Source organism: Saccoglossus kowalevskii, chromosome 3 (genome assembly GCF_978046115.1).
Source record: "Saccoglossus kowalevskii chromosome 3, keSacKowa6.1, whole genome shotgun sequence".
Lineage (NCBI taxonomy): Eukaryota > Metazoa > Hemichordata > Enteropneusta > Harrimaniidae > Saccoglossus > Saccoglossus kowalevskii.
In genome coordinates, this window is record NC_140643.1 from 27,737,758 (window position 1) to 27,759,443 (window position 21,686).

A 21,686-nucleotide genomic window follows, 5' to 3' on the forward strand; every position below is an offset into this window, starting at 1 on the left:
GACGAATAGGAATGACGTCAAGACAATCGATTTGCTACTTTGTAACTATCTGGCATTCCTACAAACTACTCATGGTATTGATCCCTGGGGCTCATTTTATACTCCAGAGCTTGATTGTCCACATCGCTATGGCAACTATAAATAGATATTGCATGTTAAATAATCTATTGTTTTTACGATTATTAAACTACTGTACCCAACTTGAAGCAGACACTTAGTGACAAAATTGCATTTCTGCATTTTTCTGAAAAATAAGACAAAGCTATGAAATTAAAACTTAATCAAAATTTTTTTTTGACTGATGCATGACAGACAAATGATCAGCAACACAAATAATTTTGTTGTTTTACAATGTGATCTGAGGCTTATACACCAATTTAAATAAATTTCTAATTCTTGTCGAAAAGATTTACATTCCATTTTCCACTTCAGAAATCTGACCTTGAGCAATGCATGGGGTAAACTTTAATATAAGGTTGCGAGTAACAGGTAGACGACAATATTATCTGAAAAAAACAAAACGTAAAGCAATATAAATAAGTATTCTTCAAAACCGACAGTACAAATAAGATACAGCAATGACATTGTGTGTTTTTATTGGTTATACTTCAATGTGATTGTGGTTTAGGATATATTGCCCAGTGGCAGATACCTGTATGTTCAGAGTACACCTCCATTGTGTGGACACAAAGGAGTGAGTTATGGGGACCTAGTACGGAAGTCAAGGTCTAGTGTCATTGGTGCAGCTCCCTAGACATGGTCATGGCAACCATGAGTGAGATATATGCTGTAGTGTGCATTGAGGGCAAGTTTATTTATGTACACAGGGTCAGAATTTTATGAATGTATTTATTTGTGGTTATAAACATAGGATAATCAAATATAAGAACCAAACTGGAGGTACGTATTTGTAAAAACTACCTGTGAAGTACAATAGTTTGAGGGCCACACACATGAAGGTATAGGTGTCACTGAACACTTATATCGGAGATGGCAACATGATACGTATTGTATAACCTGGTTACCAAGTATTATTTTACAGTTATTGTCTACCAGTAATCCAGTAGAGTGGTGTACAGCCATGTGTTGTAAACTTAGTGAGTATATTGTATAAATAAATGGGAAAAACTCATAAATCTCACCAAAAAAAAAATGTTAAATTAGGAAATATGCAGTTCCGAATTACTGTATTATAAGCAACTATGAAGAGTCTGGGATTGACCCTTTAACACTGAAGTCAACTTTACAACAACGAAAACCTCTATAACATTTTTTTTTTACATTTCCAAAAAAATATTGATCAAAGCTTTTTATTTGTAAGCAACGGGATATTAAAATATAGCAAAAAAGTTGCATCAAAATCTTGGTCAGAAAAAGAAATTATGGCATACATTTTTGTATTTGGTTATAAAAGAATTAAGCCATTAGTTTACATAACAGCACATTTTTTTTAAATGAATAAACTAAACCTAAATAGCAACAACATATTCTTACACACACAGCGCAAACCATGGTAGCTGACTGAGGGATGTATACAGCAATGGCAGTCTCAGTGTTTTGTGTTGACTTGTTGTCATGTGTGGCGTGAATAGAGGGTATACAAACATGATACATACAGGGAGTATTGATACTTAACCAAAGGTGACAACCCTGCAGAAACGAGTAACAATATATCACGGCTCGTATTCTGCACACCTGTATGACCAATCAAAGCCGCTCAATGTGGTCATAGTGTACGCAGTTTAACAATATGCATTCCAAGCACACAAAGAAGTACAATACATACACCATCGAAAAAAAAAACTTACTGACAGATTGGAACACAGATTAACTACAAATTTGTAAAGCTTCGAGTTATCAAATGTTTGTTGTTTAATGTTTTATTTCTTGTACGCTTTGTATAACAGGTTAATTTATGCCAATAAAAAATGACTTGATATCGATAATCTGACCTTAACAATAAAAAGATCATATCACTGAATATTAAAAACATATAAATCAATCATTGAACAATTTCCATGGTAACACAAGTCATCTTATTGCTTTTGGAAGATTTGACACAAAAAGGTGCTAGTTGCGAATATATTGATGTTCAAATACACATATTGTTTCACTTTATATCAAGTACTGTAAAGGGGGTAATTATTCACTGGGTTTTAATTTAGCTTATTTCGCTGACTGGAAAAAATGCGCTAAATTAAAACACAGTGAATATGTAAAATTTAGCATAGAACACATTATCTCAATGACGAAACCGTGAATTTAAAACCCACTGAATATGCCTGAAATGGTAAATCAGTGAAATTTAAACCCAGTGAAAATTAGTCATTTTACAGTACACACATCAAAAGACTAGCTTGGAATCAATTCCAAGTACTACACCAGAGAACCTTTCTTGTATTATTTATAGATTTTACATGTCTACACACCTATATAATTTGCTCAGTGGCAGCGGGGATATATAATCAACCCCTATAGGTCACACATTTTGGTTCTTTGCATGACCCTTAAAGGTCACACATCCTGGCTCTTTGCATGACCCCTAAAGGTCACACATCCTGGCTCTTTGCATGACCCCTATAGGTCACACATCCTGGCTCTTTGCATGACCCCTATAGGTCACACATCCTAGCTCTTTGCATGACCTCTAGAGGTCACACATTTTGGTTCTTTGCATGACCCCTATAGGTCATGCACCCTGGCCATTTGCATGACCCCTCTAGGTCACACATCCTGGCTCTTTGCATGACCCCTATAGGTCACACATCCTGGCTCTTTGCATGACCACTATAGGTCACACATCCTTATGGGGGTAATTGTAGTCCTTATAAACAACAATATTTTCAAATTTTATTTTGCCTCGTTAAATCTTTTTAAACCTGAATTATAACTTCTTGCATTTTTGTGGAAATCCAATCTAGACATTCTTGGATGTGTGACCCTTTTGGGGGTCATGTATATTTCATTTAAATTTTCATGATGACATCATGATTCTTGTTTATATGCATAGCCCGACAAAATATTGATAGGTTTTCAGAAAAAAAGATAAACTTTTGTTATTTTCATGTTTATGAAATAATATCTTTTAATACTTTATCTTGTTATGAAAATAAATTTCACATTAAAAATAAGTTTGCCCTAGCTGCAGTGAAAAAAAAAATGTCAAATTCATATCAAAATGAGTTTTTATTCCCCATGGGGTCCAGTATAACATATTGGAGTTGAAATGGGAATTGGTGAGACATCAACACTGACTCATTCCTTATATTCAATTAAAAAGCAGATGATGATACAGGTCTTTATATTCTCAACAAAAGAACTAGATTGAAAATTATAGGAGCCCATCAAAAAAATATTCATGATTCTGTTCATTGCAAATGTCAACAAAATCACAGCTCATCTCATTCTATTGTCATTCAAACTCCATAAAGTATGCCCTCTATGGCCACAAATTCAGCCATGTCTGAAAAAGCTAATATATTGAAGCCAATAATGTAAGTTGAAATTTGCAAAAGAAGACAGTTTTCTAAGTTGTCATCATTCGAATAAAAAAAAAATTGTCGTTGTAGAAAATTCAGCGGGAAAAATGACGAGAAATATTTTTTTTTTTTTAGCCTGAAGTTCACCGGAATACTCAGTTGTTGTGTAAAGAGTAAAAGGCAACTCATCTAATATGTAAATTGTTAAGAGGAAATTCACTAATGTCATAATTATGGAAATATATATATGATCAATATTAGAGGCAAACATAAATCATTTATTAACGCACACAAGATCTGAGAAATATTAATAATAAATTATTTTACACAAGATATTAGACAACATTAGTATTGTTCTTTTTCCTCTATCAACCACCATGGAAGTAAATTTGACCACTTTTTGAGTTCTCCATGCAACCACTGCTGAGATGGTATATTGTCAAAAATGCAGGCATCACTGACTTTTGGGTAATGGGAGACCTGCATGGTCCAGAAATTCTAAATTAAGGACAAGGCAATTTGTTTAAAATCTGATGTAGGTGTTGGCGCCATTTTTTTTATTCCTATATTATTTATTGCTTTTTTTTAAATATTTTTATGACTATTTTGTTTTGTTTTAATTGTTGGTTAAGTTTTTATGTATTGTAGTAAATTCAGATATGATATGATATATCAAAAAAATAAATAACGACATTATTAACCAAAATAAATGAGTAACAGCAGAGATGAGTAAAAACTTGTGTTTTACAGAGTTTTTTTTTTTTATACACACTGTGAGTTCAGTTATGACAGGTTACTGGTTTCCAGTTTTAATCTGTTTGGTTTAGATTAAGGTTTCCATTTATGCAAAGTTTTATTTAGACAGGTTTTCATTTACACATAGTTTGGTTTAGGCAGGTTTTCATTTACACATAGTTTGGTTTAGACAGGTTTTCATTTACACAGGTTTTCATTTACACATAGTTTGGTTTAGATAGGTTTTCATTTACACAGGTTTTCATTTACACATAGTTTGGTTTAGACAGGTTTTCATTTACACAGGTTTCCATTTACACATAGTTCGATTTATACAGGTTTTTATTTACACATAGTTTGGTTTAGACAGGTTTTCATTTATACATAGTTCAGTTTAGACATGTTTTCATTTACATAGTTTGGTTTAGACAGGTTTCCATTTATACATTGTTTGGTTAGGTTTTCATTTACACATAGTTCAGTTTAGACAGGTTTTCATTTACACATAGTTTGATTTAGACAGGTTTTCATTTACACATAGTAGGTTTATACAGGTTTTTATTTACACATTGTTTGGTTTATACAGGTTTTCATTTACACATAGTTCGGTTTATACAGGTTTTTATTTACACATAGTTCGGTTTATACAGGTTTTTATTTACACATTGTTTGGTTTATACAGGTTTTCATTTACACATAGTTTGGTTTATACAGGTTTTCATTTACACATAGTTTGGTTTATACAGGTTTTTATTTACAATGGGTTAAAAGCATTATAATAAGGCTGCAATTCACCAAGATCAAGTACAGTTTAATCGCAATGTGACGGCAAATATCCACTGACTGTGGGATACCATATGTCTATTGTACACCATTCAAAGTATTTGGAAATGTAATATCTGTACTGTGAAGTTAATTCTGTTTACGTTTACAGTGTTTTGATAGGATATAGGATACAACTGACTTATCCACCCTGGTATTGAATCTAAACTCCCTGCAGTGCCTTTTCTGTTCAACTTCAAATGTGAATGCTTAATATGTGTGAAATATCACAGACCAATTGTGTACATCAGTTCAAAATAGTTCAAGGAAATAAGAGTTCATACCACGTCCATGCGTCAGATATATTACAAGGAAATAGGGCAACGTACTTCATGACTGAACGTAAGATATGAAGCACTAAATGTAGATAATTTAATAAAACAAATTTTGTGATAATCACTTATTTGTTATCAAGATACTGTTATTATTAGAATTTTTTTTCTTTATTTCCTCTATTAGAAATAATTCTCCAATAGGTGTACTGTATTTCCTGTATAGGAATTATTTCCTCCCATAGGTGTACTGTATTTCCTGTATAGGAATTATTTCCTCCCATAGGTGTACTGTATTTCCTGTATAAGAATTATTTCCCCCCATAGGTGTACTGTTTTTCCTGTATAAGAATTATTTCCTCCCATAGGTGTACTGTATTTCATGTATAAGAATTATTTCCTTCCATAGGTATACTGTATTTCCTGTATAAGAATTATTTCCTCCCATAGGTGTACTGTATTTCCTGTATAAGAATTATTTCCTCCCATAGGTGTACTGTATTTTCTGTATAGGAATTATTTCCTCCCATAGGTGTACTGTATTTCCTGTATAAGAATTATTTCCTCCCATAGGTGTACTGTATCTCCTGTATAAGAATTATTTCCTCCCATAGGTGTACTGTATTTCCTGTATAAAAATTATTTCCTCCCATAGGTGTACTGTATCTCCTGTATAAGAATTATTTCCTCCCATAGGTGTACTGTATTTTCTGTATAGGAATTATTTCCTCCCATAGGTGTACTGTATTTCCTGTATAAGAATTATTTCCTCCCATAGGTGTACTGTATTTCCTGTATAAGAATTATTTCCTCCTATAGGTGTACTGTATTTCCTGTATAAGAATTATTTCCTCCCATAGGTGTACTGTATTTCCTGTATAAGAATTATTTCCTCCTATAGGTGTACTGTATTTCCTGTATAAGAATTATTTCCTCCCATAGGTGTACTGTATTTTCTGTATAAGAATTATTTCCTCCCATAGGTGTACTGTATTTCCTGTATAAGAATTATTTCCTCCCACAGGTGTACTGTATTTCCTGTATAAGAATTATTTCCTCCCATAGGTGTACTGTATTTCCTGTATAAGAATTATTTCCTCCCATAGGTGTACTGTATTTCCTGTATAAGAATTATTTCCTCCCATAGGTGTACTGTATTTCCTGTATAAGAATTATTTCCTCCCATAGGTGTACTGTATTTCCTGTATAAGAATTATTTCCTCCCATAGGTGTACTGTATTTCCTGTATAAGAATTATTTCCTCCCATAGGTGTACTGTATTTCCTGTATAAGAATTATTTCCTCCCATAGGTGTACTGTATTTCCTGTATAAGAATTATTTCCTCCCATAGGTGTACTGTATTTCCTGTATAAGAATTATTTCCTCCCATAGGTGTACTGCATTTCCTGTATAAGAATTATTTCCTCCCATAGGTATACTGTATTTCTCGTATAAGAATTATTTCCTCCCATAGGTGTACTGTATTTCCTGTATAGGAATTATTTCCTACCATATGTGTACTGTATTTCCTGTATAAGAATTATTTCCTCCCATAGGTGTACTGTATTTCCTGTATAAGAATTATTTTCTCCCATAGGTGTACTGTATTTCCTGTATAAGAATTATTTCCTCCCATAGGTGTACTGTATTTCCTCTATTAAAATTAATTCCCCAATAGGTGTACTGTTTTTCTTCTATTAAAATTATTTCTTCCCAATAGGTGTACTGTATTTCCTGTATAAGAATTATTTCCTCCCATAGGTGTACTGTATTTCCTGTATAAGAATTATTTCCCCCCATAGGTGTACTGTATTTCCTGTATAAGAATTATTTCCTCCCATAGGTGTACTGTATTTCATGTATAAGAATTATTTCCTCCCATAGGTGTACTGTATTTCCTGTATAAGAATTATTTCCTCCCATAGGTGTACTGTATTTTCTGTATAGGAATTATTTCCTCCCATAGGTGTACTGTATTTCCTGTATAAGAATTATTTCCTCCCATAGGTGTACTGTATTTCCTGTATAAGAATTATTTCCTCCTATAGGTGTACTGTATTTCCTGTATAAGAATTATTTCCTCCCATAGGTGTACTGTATTTCCTGTATAAAAATTATTTCCTCCCATAGGTGTACTGTATCTCCTGTATAAGAATTATTTCCTCCCATAGGTGTACTGTATTTCCTCTATTAAAATTAATTCCCCAATAGGTGTACTGTTTTTCTTCTATTAAAATTATTTCTTCCCAATAGGTGTACTGTATTTCCTGTATAAGAATTATTTCCTCCCATAGGTGTACTGTATTTCCTGTATAAGAATTATTTCCCCCCATAGGTGTACTGTATTTCCTGTATAAGAATTATTTCCTCCCATAGGTGTACTGTATTTCCTGTATAAAAATTATTTCCTCCCATAGGTGTACTGTATTTCCTGTATAAGAATTATTTCCTCCCATAGGTGTACTGTATTTCCTCTATTAAAATTATTTTCCCCATAGGTGTACTGTATTTCCTGTATAAGAATTATTTCCTCCCATAGGTGTACTGTATTTCCTGTATAAGAATTATTTCCTCCCATAGGTGTACTGTATTTCCTGTATAAGAATTATTTCCTCCCATAGGTGTACTGTATCTCCTGTATAAGAATTATTTCCTCCCATAGGTGTACTGTATTTCCTGTATAAAAATTATTTCCTCCCAATAGGTGTACTGTATTTCCTCTATTAAAATTATTTTCCCCATAGGTGTACTGTATTTCCTGTATAAGAATTATTTCCTCCCATAGGTGTACTGTATTTCCTGTATAAGAATTATTTCCTCCCATAGGTGTACTGTATTTCCTGTATAAGAATTATTTCCCCCCATAGGTGTACTGTATTTCCTGTATAAGAATTATTTCCTCCCATAGGTGTACTGTATTTCATGTACAAGAATTATTTCCTCCCATAGGTGTACTGTATTTTCTGTATAGGAATTATTTCCTCCCATAGGTGTACTGTATTTTCTGTATAGGAATTATTTCCTCCCATAGGTGTACTGTATTTCCTGTATAAGAATTATTTCCTCCCATAGGTGTACTGTATTTCCTGTATAAGAATTATTTCCTCCCATAGGTGTACTGTATTTCCTGTATAAGAATTATTTCCTCCCATAGGTGTACTGTATTTCCTGTATAAAAATTATTTCCTCCCATAGGTGTACTGTATCTCCTGTATAAGAATTATTTCCTCCCATAGGTGTACTGTATTTCCTGTATAAAAATTATTTCCTCCCAATAGGTGTACTGTATTTCCTCTATTAAAATTATTTTCCCCATAGGTGTACTGTATTTCCTGTATAAGAATTATTTCCTCCCATAGGTGTACTGTATTTTCTGTATAGGAATTATTTCCTCCCATAGGTGTACTGTATTTCCTGTATAAGAATTATTTCCTCCCATAGATGTACTGTATTTCCTGTATAAGAATTATTTCCTCCTATAGGTGTACTGTATTTCCTGTATAAGAATTATTTCCTCCCATAGGTGTACTGTATTTCCTGTATAAGAATTATTTCCTCCTATAGGTGTACTGTATTTCCTGTATAAGAATTATTTCCTCCCATAGGTGTACTGTATTTTCTGTATAAGAATTATTTCCTCCCATAGGTGTACTGTATTTCCTGTATAAGAATTATTTCCTCCCATAGGTGTACTGTATTTCCTGTATAAGAATTATTTCCTCCCATAGGTGTACTGTATTTCCTGTATAAGAATTATTTCCTCCCATAGGTGTACTGTATTTCCTGTATAAGAATTATTTCCTCCCATAGGTGTACTGTATTTCCTGTATAAGAATTATTTCCTCCCATAGGTGTACTGTATTTCCTGTATAAGAATTATTTCCTCCCATAGGTGTACTGTATTTCCTGTATAAAAATTATTTCCTCCCATAGGTGTACTGTATTTCCTGTATAAGAATTATTTCCTCCCATAGGTGTACTGCATTTCCTGTATAAGAATTATTTCCTCCCATAGGAATACTGTATTTCTCGTATAAGAATTATTTCCTCCCATAGGTGTACTGTATTTCCTGTATAGGAATTATTTCCTACCATATGTGTACTGTATTTCCTGTATAAGAATTATTTCCTCCCATAGGTGTACTGTATTTCCTGTATAAGAATTATTTTCTCCCATAGGTGTACTGTATTTCCTGTATAAGAATTATTTCCTCCCATAGGTGTACTGTATTTCCTCTATTAAAATTAATTCCCCAATAGGTGTACTGTTTTTCTTCTATTGAAATTATTTCTTCCCAATAGGTGTACTGTATTTCCTGTATAAGAATTATTTCCTCCCATAGGTGTACTGTATTTCCTGTATAAGAATTATTTCCCCCCATAGGTGTACTGTATTTCCTGTATAAGAATTATTTCCTCCCATAGGTGTACTGTATTTCATGTATAAGAATTATTTCCTTCCATAGGTGTACTGTATTTCCTGTATAAGAATTATTTCCTCCCATAGGTGTACTGTATTTCCTGTATAAGAATTATTTCCTCCCATAGGTGTACTGTATTTTCTGTATAGGAATTATTTCCTCCCATAGGTGTACTGTATTTCCTGTATAAGAATTATTTCCTCCCATAGGTGTACTGTATTTCCTGTATAAGAATTATTTCCTCCTATAGGTGTACTGTATTTCCTGTATAAGAATTATTTCCTCCCATAGGTGTACTGTATTTCCTGTATAAAAATTATTTCCTCCCATAGGTGTACTGTATTTCCTGTATAAGAATTATTTCCTCCCATAGGTGTACTGTATTTCCTGTATAAGAATTATTTCCTCCTATAGGTGTACTGTATTTCCTGTATAAGAATTATTTCCTCCCATAGGTGTACTGTATTTCCTGTATAAAAATTATTTCCTCCCAATAGGTGTACTGTATTTCCTCTATTAAAATTATTTTCCCCATAGGTGTACTGTATTTCCTGTATAAGAATTATTTCCTCCCATAGGTGTACTGTATTTTCTGTATAGGAATTATTTCCTCCCATAGGTGTACTGTATTTCCTGTATAAGAATTATTTCCTCCCATAGGTGTACTGTATTTCCTGTATAAGAATTATTTCCTCCTATAGGTGTACTGTATTTCCTGTATAAGAATTATTTCCTCCCATAGGTGTACTGTATTTTCTGTATAAGAATTATTTCCTCCCATAGGTGTACTGTATTTCCTGTATAAGAATTATTTCCTCCCATAGGTGTACTGTATTTCCTGTATAAGAATTATTTCCTCCCATAGGTGTACTGTATTTCCTGTATAAGAATTATTTCCTCCCATAGGTGTACTGTATTTCCTGTATAAGAATTATTTCCTCCCATAGGTGTACTGTATTTCCTGTATAAGAATTATTTCCTCCCATAGGTGTACTGTATTTCCTGTATAAGAATTATTTCCTCCCATAGGTGTACTGTATTTCCTGTATAAGAATTATTTCCTCCCATAGGTGTACTGCATTTCCTGTATAAGAATTATTTCCTCCCATAGGTATACTGTATTTCTCGTATAAGAATTATTTCCTCCCATAGGTGTACTGTATTTCCTGTATAGGAATTATTTCCTACCATATGTGTACTGTATTTCCTGTATAAGAATTATTTCCTCCCATAGGTGTACTGTATTTCCTGTATAAGAATTATTTTCTCCCATAGGTGTACTGTATTTCCTGTATAAGAATTATTTCCTCCCATAGGTGTACTGTATTTCCTCTATTAAAATTAATTCCCCAATAGGTGTACTGTTTTTCTTCTATTAAAATTATTTCTTCCCAATAGGTGTACTGTATTTCCTGTATAAGAATTATTTCCCCCCATAGGTGTACTGTATTTCCTGTATAAGAATTATTTTCTCCCATAGGTGTATTGTATTTCCTGTATAAGAATTATTTCCTCCCATAGGTGTACTGTACTTCCTGTATAAGAATTATTTCCTCCCATAGGTGTACTGTATTTCCTCTATTAAAATTAATTCCCAATAGGTGTACTGTTTTTCTTCTATTAAAATTATTTCTTCCCAATAGGTGTACTGTATTTCCTCTATTAGAATTATTTTCCCCCATAGGTGTACTACCGGTATATTTTCTCTATTAAAATTATTTCCCCCACAGATGTACTGTTTTTACTGTATAAGAAATGTATTCGTCGTTGGTGACATGGAAACAAATGACACAGAGGTGTAATTAGTGAAGAAACACTGAGGTGAACTGATAGCATCTGAATGAGGTGGTAGACTAATTGCTAGAAAAAAATAACAAATAATTCTTGTAACATTATAAAAAGCTGCTTGACTTACTTTGAAAAAATGTCCCTCCCATTCGCAGTAGTCTAAACCTTACATGATTTAATGAGGAATCAGAAATTATTTCCAAATCAACATGGGACTTGTACAATATTAAACACGAGGAAAACATGTTCACAATATAGAATGAAATAAATCTCTTCATTCTTGCATTCTCACACGTACATCACAACAACAATACTGTCAGCATTGCGATGACTAAGTATTGATTGGTTAGCAAATATCAATAGACTAAAAAATGTAAAGTTATTGATTTTACGTCTAGTACAATAAAATACCTGTATGCTATATTGACATAACCTAGAAAATAACCAAAATAAACACCAAAAAGTTCAGCATACGTTACACCTATGATTGAATAATTATGACATCAGAGGTCGCTATAGCAACCACCTAACATTATATCAAACACAAATTACAGACTGGTACATTTTATGGCAAGTGCATATTGCCAACAGTAAAAAAAACAACCAACTATAGTTGCCAATAAACACGCAGGGATGCACGTTTGACATCCAGCAGTGCGGTGTACGATCAATTCTTCAAATCGTATAATTTACTCATATAACAGCATGAATGTACACAGTTATGTCATGTGACTGCTGGCTGTATTTGTTGATGGTTATTAAATAGTTGCAATTAGACAAAAGGGATTTGACATCTGCTGATTATTGACAATATTATTTTTCTCTTATAATTTAATTGTTAGCCTGGGTCAATTATAAATTCACGAACGTCATGATGTTGCACTCCTGACAATTAATTTGCATAACCATGTGGTGTTATTAGTTTGTCCATATCAAAGGTGAATCCAAAATAGACTTGTATATCAGGGAAGAAGTCTGCCTTCGCTATCTGTCTTCGCTGTCATGAAAAGAACAAATCTGATGGAAAACTGCAGGGTATCTTCTAGGAAAGTATGAAAGCCATATGGCTAATGTTTTTAAGAGGAAATTGAAAACATTAACACAGGTGAAGACAGCAAATGATGACAGATAATTGAATATAAAACCATGATGCTGCTCTGCTCTTAAAAGTTTACAGTATATATTGCACTATAAATGACAATTCTTTTCATAACAATTATGTTCACTTTTAATGAAGTTCATTAATTATTAATTAAAATTAATGTATCCTGGAATATATCTACTGATACCAATACAAAAGGTATGCACATCATTTTCACATTTTTCTTTCTATACCAGTATTAAAAGAACTAGTTGTTGCTTTAAATTTAAAGTCCAAGGCCTTTTTTTTTGAATTGGTCAAGGCTAAAGAACCTGTCATTTGTCAAAACTATTGATCCTACACAAAATAAGCTATTTTTGGACCAATGGACTGGCTATAATTTCCAACACCGGAGGGCAGTTGCATTAGGCCAAACCATTTGATTCATAGGTGGGAGGACATTACATAAGGCCAAACCATTTGATTCATGGGTGTAAGAGCAATTGTATTGTACATTTCATGACAATATCTTTAATTTATTCTAATTGACTTTTCCTATATCCTAGTTCATACTTTGCAGAATAATAATTTAAAATAGTCCAAAACCAAATGTTACATGCTAATTTGTTGCATGTTAATTTGTTACATGCTAATTTGTTACATGTTAATTTGTTACATGTTAATTTGTTACATGTTAATTTGTTACATGTTAATTTGTTACATGCTAATTTGTTACATGTTAATTTGTTACATGCTAATTTGTTACATGATAATTTGTTACTTGTTAATTTGTTACATGTTAATCCACACATACTAATTTAATTATTGATTAATAATTATCATAAGAGAGAAGATTAGGAAAATGAAATTGTTTACCTCAAAATGTATATGGACATATTCTTTGAGATTTTATTCATTAATGCTGTAATGAATTCTAATCCGAGGGAGATAATGGCGGAACATCATGTTTGGTGGGGTATAACATTAAACGAGTTGTATTTTATTTATTTAGTATGCCGCATGTTAACCATTATGATGCAAGTCATTCATTCCTTTTTTGAGTAATACATCAATTATAGACAACCTCTCATATTTCATGTCTCAATAATTCTCAATAAATCAAAATCTGAAGTTACTTATAATAAATGAAGCCTGGTACACATTGAAGTGCCAGTGTCAATTCAATATACACAAGAGAAATAAGTCTCCAAACAAGTCACAACTGGGAGTTCATTAAACCCTTTCAACATGATACTATTTCTCACCAATATTTCCAATACATGTTTTGTGCATTTGTAGATATTGTTGGCTTTAAACCAAACAGACATAAATAATTACCTTTAGACTGTCAATAATTTGAAATGATTGTATAGTTGTGTATTTCATATTCTACAGAAAAAAAAGGCCGTTGAATTTTAATTTCACAAGGGAGACAGAAATATAACTTGATTTTTTGAATTGAATTTGATTTATTATACATTTTTTCTGGTTCACAGAAAGTTGAAAGACTGGATTACTAAAATGTCATAATAGTTTAATATTAAAAGCCAGACTGAAATCACTTACTCTAATTGCTACAGCACTAATCTCTTTTTTTGTCTTTTTATTGTTTCAATTCACATATTAGATAATTTAATGGAATTGATTCGTCTTATCCCACTGCTTTATTGTGTGGAACGAATGAAATTTGAATACACTGAATAATACGTGCAATCTAAAATAATAATACGTGCATTTAAATATGTTTATAATTTAGTTAATAGGTTAGTTAATGTCATATTTTTTAGTATATAAAGAAATTGAAGCATAGAAAGAATTACTAAGGCATCGGAAATATTTAAAATTAATTAGAGCTGTAATGTATACCATAGTCTTTGTCTAATTTCAGATTTGGTTTTGTATTGGTGAAATGAAATCTAAGAATGCACCATATGAGCTCTTTGTCAAAATAATGAAAATATCAGAGATTCACTAGCTTTCAAAACACTTGTATAGTCTCCAGCATCTTCTATGAAATCATTTCAATTGTCCCATCTGTTAGACTACATCTGCTCTGCTGCACCTTTCTCAATATCATAACTTGATGAGCAATGTAAATCATCGATAATTTTTAACTAAGATGGGCTAGCACGTTGACATTTTTGAAACCCAACTTTTGGCTGAGATGTCTTGTATGTTTAGCATTTTATGCATGTTAGGCATTTTTGCAACCAGACTTTGAGCCAGGAATAAGTTAGGATAGCTGCATGTTTGATTGTTTAGGCACCTTACATTTTTAAAATGTCCATTAGGCATTTCTGAAACACTTTTTCATGCTTCCCTTCTTCCCTTTGTAGTTTTTCTATCAGTAATTTCAATATTAAATATACCAAACTAACCTAACATGTCCTACTACCCTATTACCAGTATTACTTGCAATAATAAATATACCGATTTAACCTCACATGTCCTACAACCTTATTAATCAGACAGGTTCTACAAACAAACATGAATATCACACTGCTTTAAGTACAGCAAATTACAAAAATCCAAATCAAATCATATCATGGTCTCAGCACCAATTTGTCCAAATATTGCCTCAAAGTGGAATTTTACCCACATGATCACTGTAAAAATCAATGCAGTATGAACTATATATTGTGACAAGTTCACATATATCATGAACCAACACAACAAGAATAAACTATAAATAATTACAGAAAATATTTGCAGTTCCTACCAGAAATATACTTGTCTTAAAACCGAACAAAAAGTCCTTTATCTTTGACAGTTTTCTCATCTCACTGTGTCGCTGACATTATCTGTGTATACATCATTCTGATGTATTTTGTGATAGTTCTGACATGGCAATGTCCTCAGATGGAAACCTCGTAGAACCCAGACAACTCTCAGGTGGCAAACGATAATGGTCCTTATCACGGCTCGCTATGTATACTCAACACTCAGAGAATTTATCTGTTTACCTTCAGTGGCAATTTAGTGTCTTTGACATTGAATAATTACTACCAGGTCTTTTGTTTCCGATAATGCAATTAGATTTTTCTTATTGCTGATACTTCTACACAAACAACAATTATGTACCAATTTGGTTTCAATGCATTTGTGCAAACGCAAAGATATACAATGAAAAAATGATAAACAGATTACTAGTATTATGCAAATTACCTGATATACATGCAAGGATGTGTATCAAAAGTATTCATACATTCCAGATGCATACAATTTTGTGAATAATGTGCAGAATAATGTAGTACTTAACAGTGTGAAGAAAGTTCTTTCTCAAACATATAACCATGCAGTTTGTACTTTTTAAGGGTTGATCACTAGAAACCAGTGAAGGAAAGAGTAGAAAAAACAAATTATTTTTTCCCTTCACAGTTTTGAGCTACCGTAGATTTTTTTTCTTTTCTCAATGAAATGTATGTTTAATTTTTAATAGTTCTTTCTCTGTAATTTCATCATTGAGCATATTTACTGATGTTACAAGTTTGCTTGTGAAATAACATATTCTATTGAATTCAATTTAATTTAGTGTGCTGTAAAATGACTAATTTTCACTGGGTTTAAATTTCGCTGATTTATCATTTCAGGCATATTCAGTGGGTTTTAAATTCACGATTTTATAATTTAGATAATGTGTTCTATACTAAATATTACATATTCACTGGGTTTTAATTTAGCGCATTTTCCAGTCAGCGACATAAGCAAATTTAAAAGCCAGTGAATAATTAACCCCTTTACATTATTTTACTTATCAGCCAAAACAGAAAAATCCTCCTGTGAATAATTAATGCTTTTACAGTAGCCAATGTTATGAACTCAAGAGTGGAGTCAATTCCAACACAATTCAGACCATTAAGTTCACGATGTAGTGTCTAAAACTGAAATATAAATAAAAATCTTAAGAACTATAGATCTGAAATTAATTAACAAAATAATAACTCAAAATAACAAATTAACTGATATATTGCTTCAGTATTTTGTGACGTACCATTCAATTAAATAACCGGGCATGAAAATAGATCAATATATATTTTACACCTATTGGAAATCAATAACAGTATATCAATATGTCACCAGAATTCTTGATTGCATTAACCTTTTCAACAGTTCCCTCTTTTCATCACAAATTCTTAAAATAGTCTGTTTAGAGTCTGCACTTTCATTCAGAAGATTAGACCAAAAATAGCCAATTTTTTTGAGTAAAAACTGAAAACTTGCTTAAATTTTGTCTTTTGGCTCCAAAATTAGGGTTCATTTCCATAAAAATTGAAGAATATAAGAAAAAAGAGTTGGGTGATGAAAAGGTTAAAGCAGGAGGGTCATCACCTGCGCACGCGCTAACAACACACGCTAAAAATGCAAAGGCTCATGGGTAGACGCTTGTTTGTAAACAATGACACGCTATGGCCACCTGACGCATGCGCAGGTGACGACTCCCCCGCTTTAAAAGATCACAGGCTTCAAATTAAACAAATCAAGTTCAAACAATGCTGCCAATGTGTGTTGGTCTCAGCTTGACTTTTGCTGCTTTGATATGCATTTACAGTACATTTATTTATAAATGTACAACAAGTATTTTCTGACATGACTAAAAGTCATAATTTGCAAGCTCTGTGTTAATATTTAAACTTAATTTACTCTGTACAGCAGTTTTTAGTTTAATTATGTGATATAATTAATGAAGTCTCCCTTCTGAGTTTAATACTAGCTGCGATTCCATTAACATCAGCATACTGTTAAATGAAAACATGAAATGGAAAGTCAAATAATCACCAAAATTTGGATGTGCTAACAATTATTGAAATCAAGACATACTAGTACGCTTTAGGCAATAGCAGAATTTCTGGTTCCCTAGGGGGCTTTTCTTCATGAACAAATTATTCATCAATATTTATTAACTATATTTACTCTATTAGAGGTAATATTTAATAGAAGTACCTATAAAAATTTCATTTAGTGTAAGATGGATTATTAAACTAAAATTTATTTTCACATAATATGAAGCTGGATGCTTGAAAGATAAAATAGCTATTAAAAATAATACATTCGCTTTCAGAGCTTGTTTGCCACCAGGCGCAGTCAGAGATTTATTCATAATCGAATGCTTCACATGCACGCACTCCACTGACAATTCGAAGCGCTCATTTGTACTCAGATACGAAAGATATATAATAAGAAAGACTGTAACCGCTCTCTTATGCTTTCATAAAAGCTATGAAAACTGTGTAGAAAATATATTTGTGCAATATATTAATGTGCAGTCACATTACGAATATTTTAAGAAAGTATTATAACATGTATGAAAGACCAGAAGATGCGATCAACTTTAAAGATCAGTGGCCATATGCTGTTAATGAGCACTGCAGAGATTTCCTTGCGTATAAATCAGTGAAATTTACAATAGCACGATAAAGTGTTGGTAATCCTGACCATCATGTTCCCTTATATTGAAACTGCGATTGAAACAGCAGACTGCCGGTAGTGCGATGAAGCCGAAGTTCGATGTTATGCAAATAAATGTTGTCAGGTTCAATCCAACATGGTACAAACACAACTTTAGACTGTTCTGTTTCATGTTTGTTTTTTTTGTGAATCAAACAGATAATAACATCTTTTTATTATATATAAATATAATTTTCATCAACTCACCATAAGGCCAACAAAATTGTCACGTTTTGTAAATTCAGTAAAATTTGTGCATTTCATGTATTAAAAATTATATTTACTACAACCAAAGACACTAGTGTCTTTGCTACAACAAACGTATTGTTTTTGATTAAAAATAATGCTTATATTTAATTAAGAAAATACTTGATGCGGCGATATTTTTAATATTGTGCACCAACAATTCGTTGAATCACAAGACGTGTTTGCTCTTCAGACTTCATAGTATTCGGAACATGTACAACATGAGAACTACAGATCAACCCGAGGTTCAAAGTCACCACTCATCCCCCGGGGACCCTGGGATTTAAACAACGGTCCAGGATCGTTAATTTTTAGTGGAAACTCTTGTTTACTGCTTAAAATGGTGAGTTTTTAATATTTGGGCCTATTAAAAAAAAAAAAAAAAAAAAAAAAAAAAAAAAAAAAAAACGTGACCCACTATTTCATATTTTTCGGTCGGTTGCTGAGGGCAACAAAACAATTTTTTCTTTTTGACCTAAGGGTTTTTGGCCATATTTATCCATTATTTCATGTTTTCATGTGATCCTACCTTTTCAGATTTTTAAGTGTTTTTACAACCAGTCAGTTTTCAAGACAGAAAATTTGGTAAAATAATTCAAATGTTCCATTCCATTCCATCCATAAATTGACTTCAATTTCAGCTGCTGTGAAGTCTTTCACTTGTGTCAAAAACACCTGGTGTTTGTATCGATTTACAGGTTGGTAAAACACGATGACCAGTCATATGAACACTTACTGTTAATAACACGCAAACATCACATTATTGTTCAATATTTAACTTTACACAACACACAAGTCATTTCCTTTTGTGGTTTCTAAACTTAGAAACAAGTACATAAAATATCAATTGGTAGAGCTCAGATTTCCTCTTTACAATGTCACACTCTAAGAGTTTTATTAACATAATTAATAATTTAAGTATTATTGAAATCTACTTTACGATTTAGTATCGTTATAATAGGAGTACATGCACAAATTAAGGACTTATATCGGTAGTCAAGATAAACAAAAAACGAAAAAGGATTAGAGTTCATATAATGTATTTGTTTATTTCCAACAACTTTACAAGAATTCTAGCCAGCAGAAAACAATACATGTGTAAATACACTGTTCATTTGATGTCAATCATATAGTATATTGCATGTGAAATATATCTAATATTTACAGACACAGTGGTTTATGCAGCACAACACCGTGTTACAATAATGTATTTCGGATAATGAAGTGGAATAAGAGTACAATAACAACATTTTCTAGCATATAATTATACACCTGTCAGGTGTCAAGTTTAAAAAATAAATTGAAAACTGTGGTTTGAAAATAAGACTGGAAAAAATATCAGTTTGGATGCGTTTGAGATTTTGTTTCTCTACAGGCGAACACAACAAAATTGGAATAGCGATACCACTTTCCTGCATGCTGCCACATGGTAAACTGAGAAGTAGCCAACGAAAACAGAGTTAAATAACCTATTCCTGCCTCGCATATGGTATGTGTATATGATAAAGCCTGACTATGAACAATTTTTTGGGATAGAAAGTCCAAACCCAAATAAAATGTCAAGTTTTTCTAGTGGACTTTATATCCCAGATAGTCTGAGTAAAGGGCCTTATATTACTAAAAAACTCATTGCCTTAACTATCTATAGATATATGGTATATATGCAGATATTCTCATACTCTCAGACCATATACACAAGAACAGCATTAAACACGAAAAATCACACAATGAATAAAACCAATATACAAAATCAAATTTAAGTTTGAGACAGCTCAATGAGCAGTGTGTCTGTCAGATCAACATTAACCAAGCACAGAGTTCAAACCTAAAGCTCGATCAGTGTCACACCATTTATGACCTGTGGTCTTGTGTAAATGTCCTGGACAATTTTGAGAAAAAAAGCCTATAAAAATCTGTGGTCATTTATGGTATAAAACGCCTAGGACATTTTATGAGAGATTTTACTTGAGCAAATGAGTTGGACTCAAAAACATGATATTTAGTGAATGGAATAGAAGAACTTGGTGAGTTTCAACTACAGCTCTATTGGTAATAGTATGGTGGTCATTTTGAGCACCACTGTGAGTGTGGGGGAGGCTAAGCTGCATTTTAAACCCAAGCCTAGCACGAACACATTTTTTTTTTAAATGGGGTGATGAGGCAATTTTTTTCTTCTTTTGCTAAAATATTTCCTGACACAAATTTTGCAGGTTTCATCACTTTGTGGCAGTGATGAACAAAATAAGAGGAAAAAAAGATGGGCATAGTGGTGAGCATGCTGACATAAAACAGATTAGTTTCTTTAGGCCTTGTGATGTAAAAGATGTAACCAACCACCTTATGTAACCAAGCTAGCATCTTTTTAATACCAGGGAGAACCCAGCGACTTTACAGTGCTACACCATATAGCCACTCATCACTAGAAATGAATTCAAACTTAGCAACATACACAGGTCTCTCATGACAACATGAAATGAAGGAATTATATGCAGAAAAATAATTATAAAGTGTTATGAATAAAAAATATGGTGTACAGTGATATTTGTCTTTGCTTTCCACAAATGTTTACTTGGCATGCATCGACTACTGTACATTTTACTATAAGCCTGATTAGATAGGAGCACATGTATATCATTTTACCATCACACAAGCTGAAAACCCAATGAATGAAATGACTAAATGAATGTTATTCAGTGACAAGTACGGGTAACTATCAGAAAATAAAGGAAACCTGGATGGCATCACAGGAATTAGAGTATGGGTTATTTAGTGATGTATTGCATAATTCAAACAACTAGAGTGGGTGAGTGCACACATGTCAAGACAACAATAGGCTATAGTCCTCGTCTGCCAACCCCATTGTACGTACTTGTACTCTATTGTTTACACAGGAGGCTCATTCCATTCCAAACATTCCACCAATAAAAAAAAATCAATAACAAACCATCATTTCTATCTTTTTTCTGTATCAATTTATTATTATTATAGGAGAAGTATTGGTCGATTGCAGTATACACATACAGTGTTAGCAATGGCCATACTGTGAGTGAATGAGCTGGTGTAGCAAGAAAACATGAGAATAATGTATTCATTGGGTCTGATCACGACTTTTAACATTGAATGACAAGAAGAATAAAATGTGAAGATACGTCTGAAAAAAAAATAAAGAAAATTCAGAATATTTAAGCTCAGCAAATTTTTGTAATTTAAAAGTTATATTATGATAAATGAATTCTATGGCGGGATATACATTTTAAAATAAATTGTATGAAAGGCAAAAAATAGATAAGTGATTGTAAATAGGATATAAACACTTCTTTGGCTGAATCTTGATACACATCTTAACATCACTCCACCCAAAGGTTCCAAAGTTCACACTAGAGAGGAGAAAAAACA

At 32.4% G+C, this 21,686-nt stretch overlaps 1 protein-coding gene across 3 annotated transcripts in view; it reads right to left on the minus strand.

The window, feature by feature from the left end:
- Positions 1-270: 270 nt before the first annotated feature.
- The window catches only part of LOC100366876 (F-box/LRR-repeat protein 5-like), a 39,436-nt gene continuing 18,020 nt past the window's right edge, over positions 271-21,686 (minus strand). For 2 of the 3 annotated variants that reach the window (XM_085496987.1, XM_002740096.4), the window contains exon 9: positions 19,320-21,667. The gene's annotated coding sequence lies outside the window, so the exon portion shown is untranslated. Of the gene's footprint in view, positions 507-19,319; positions 21,668-21,686 lie in introns of those variants that run through there. The other variant, XM_085496986.1, reaches the window with a different exon arrangement.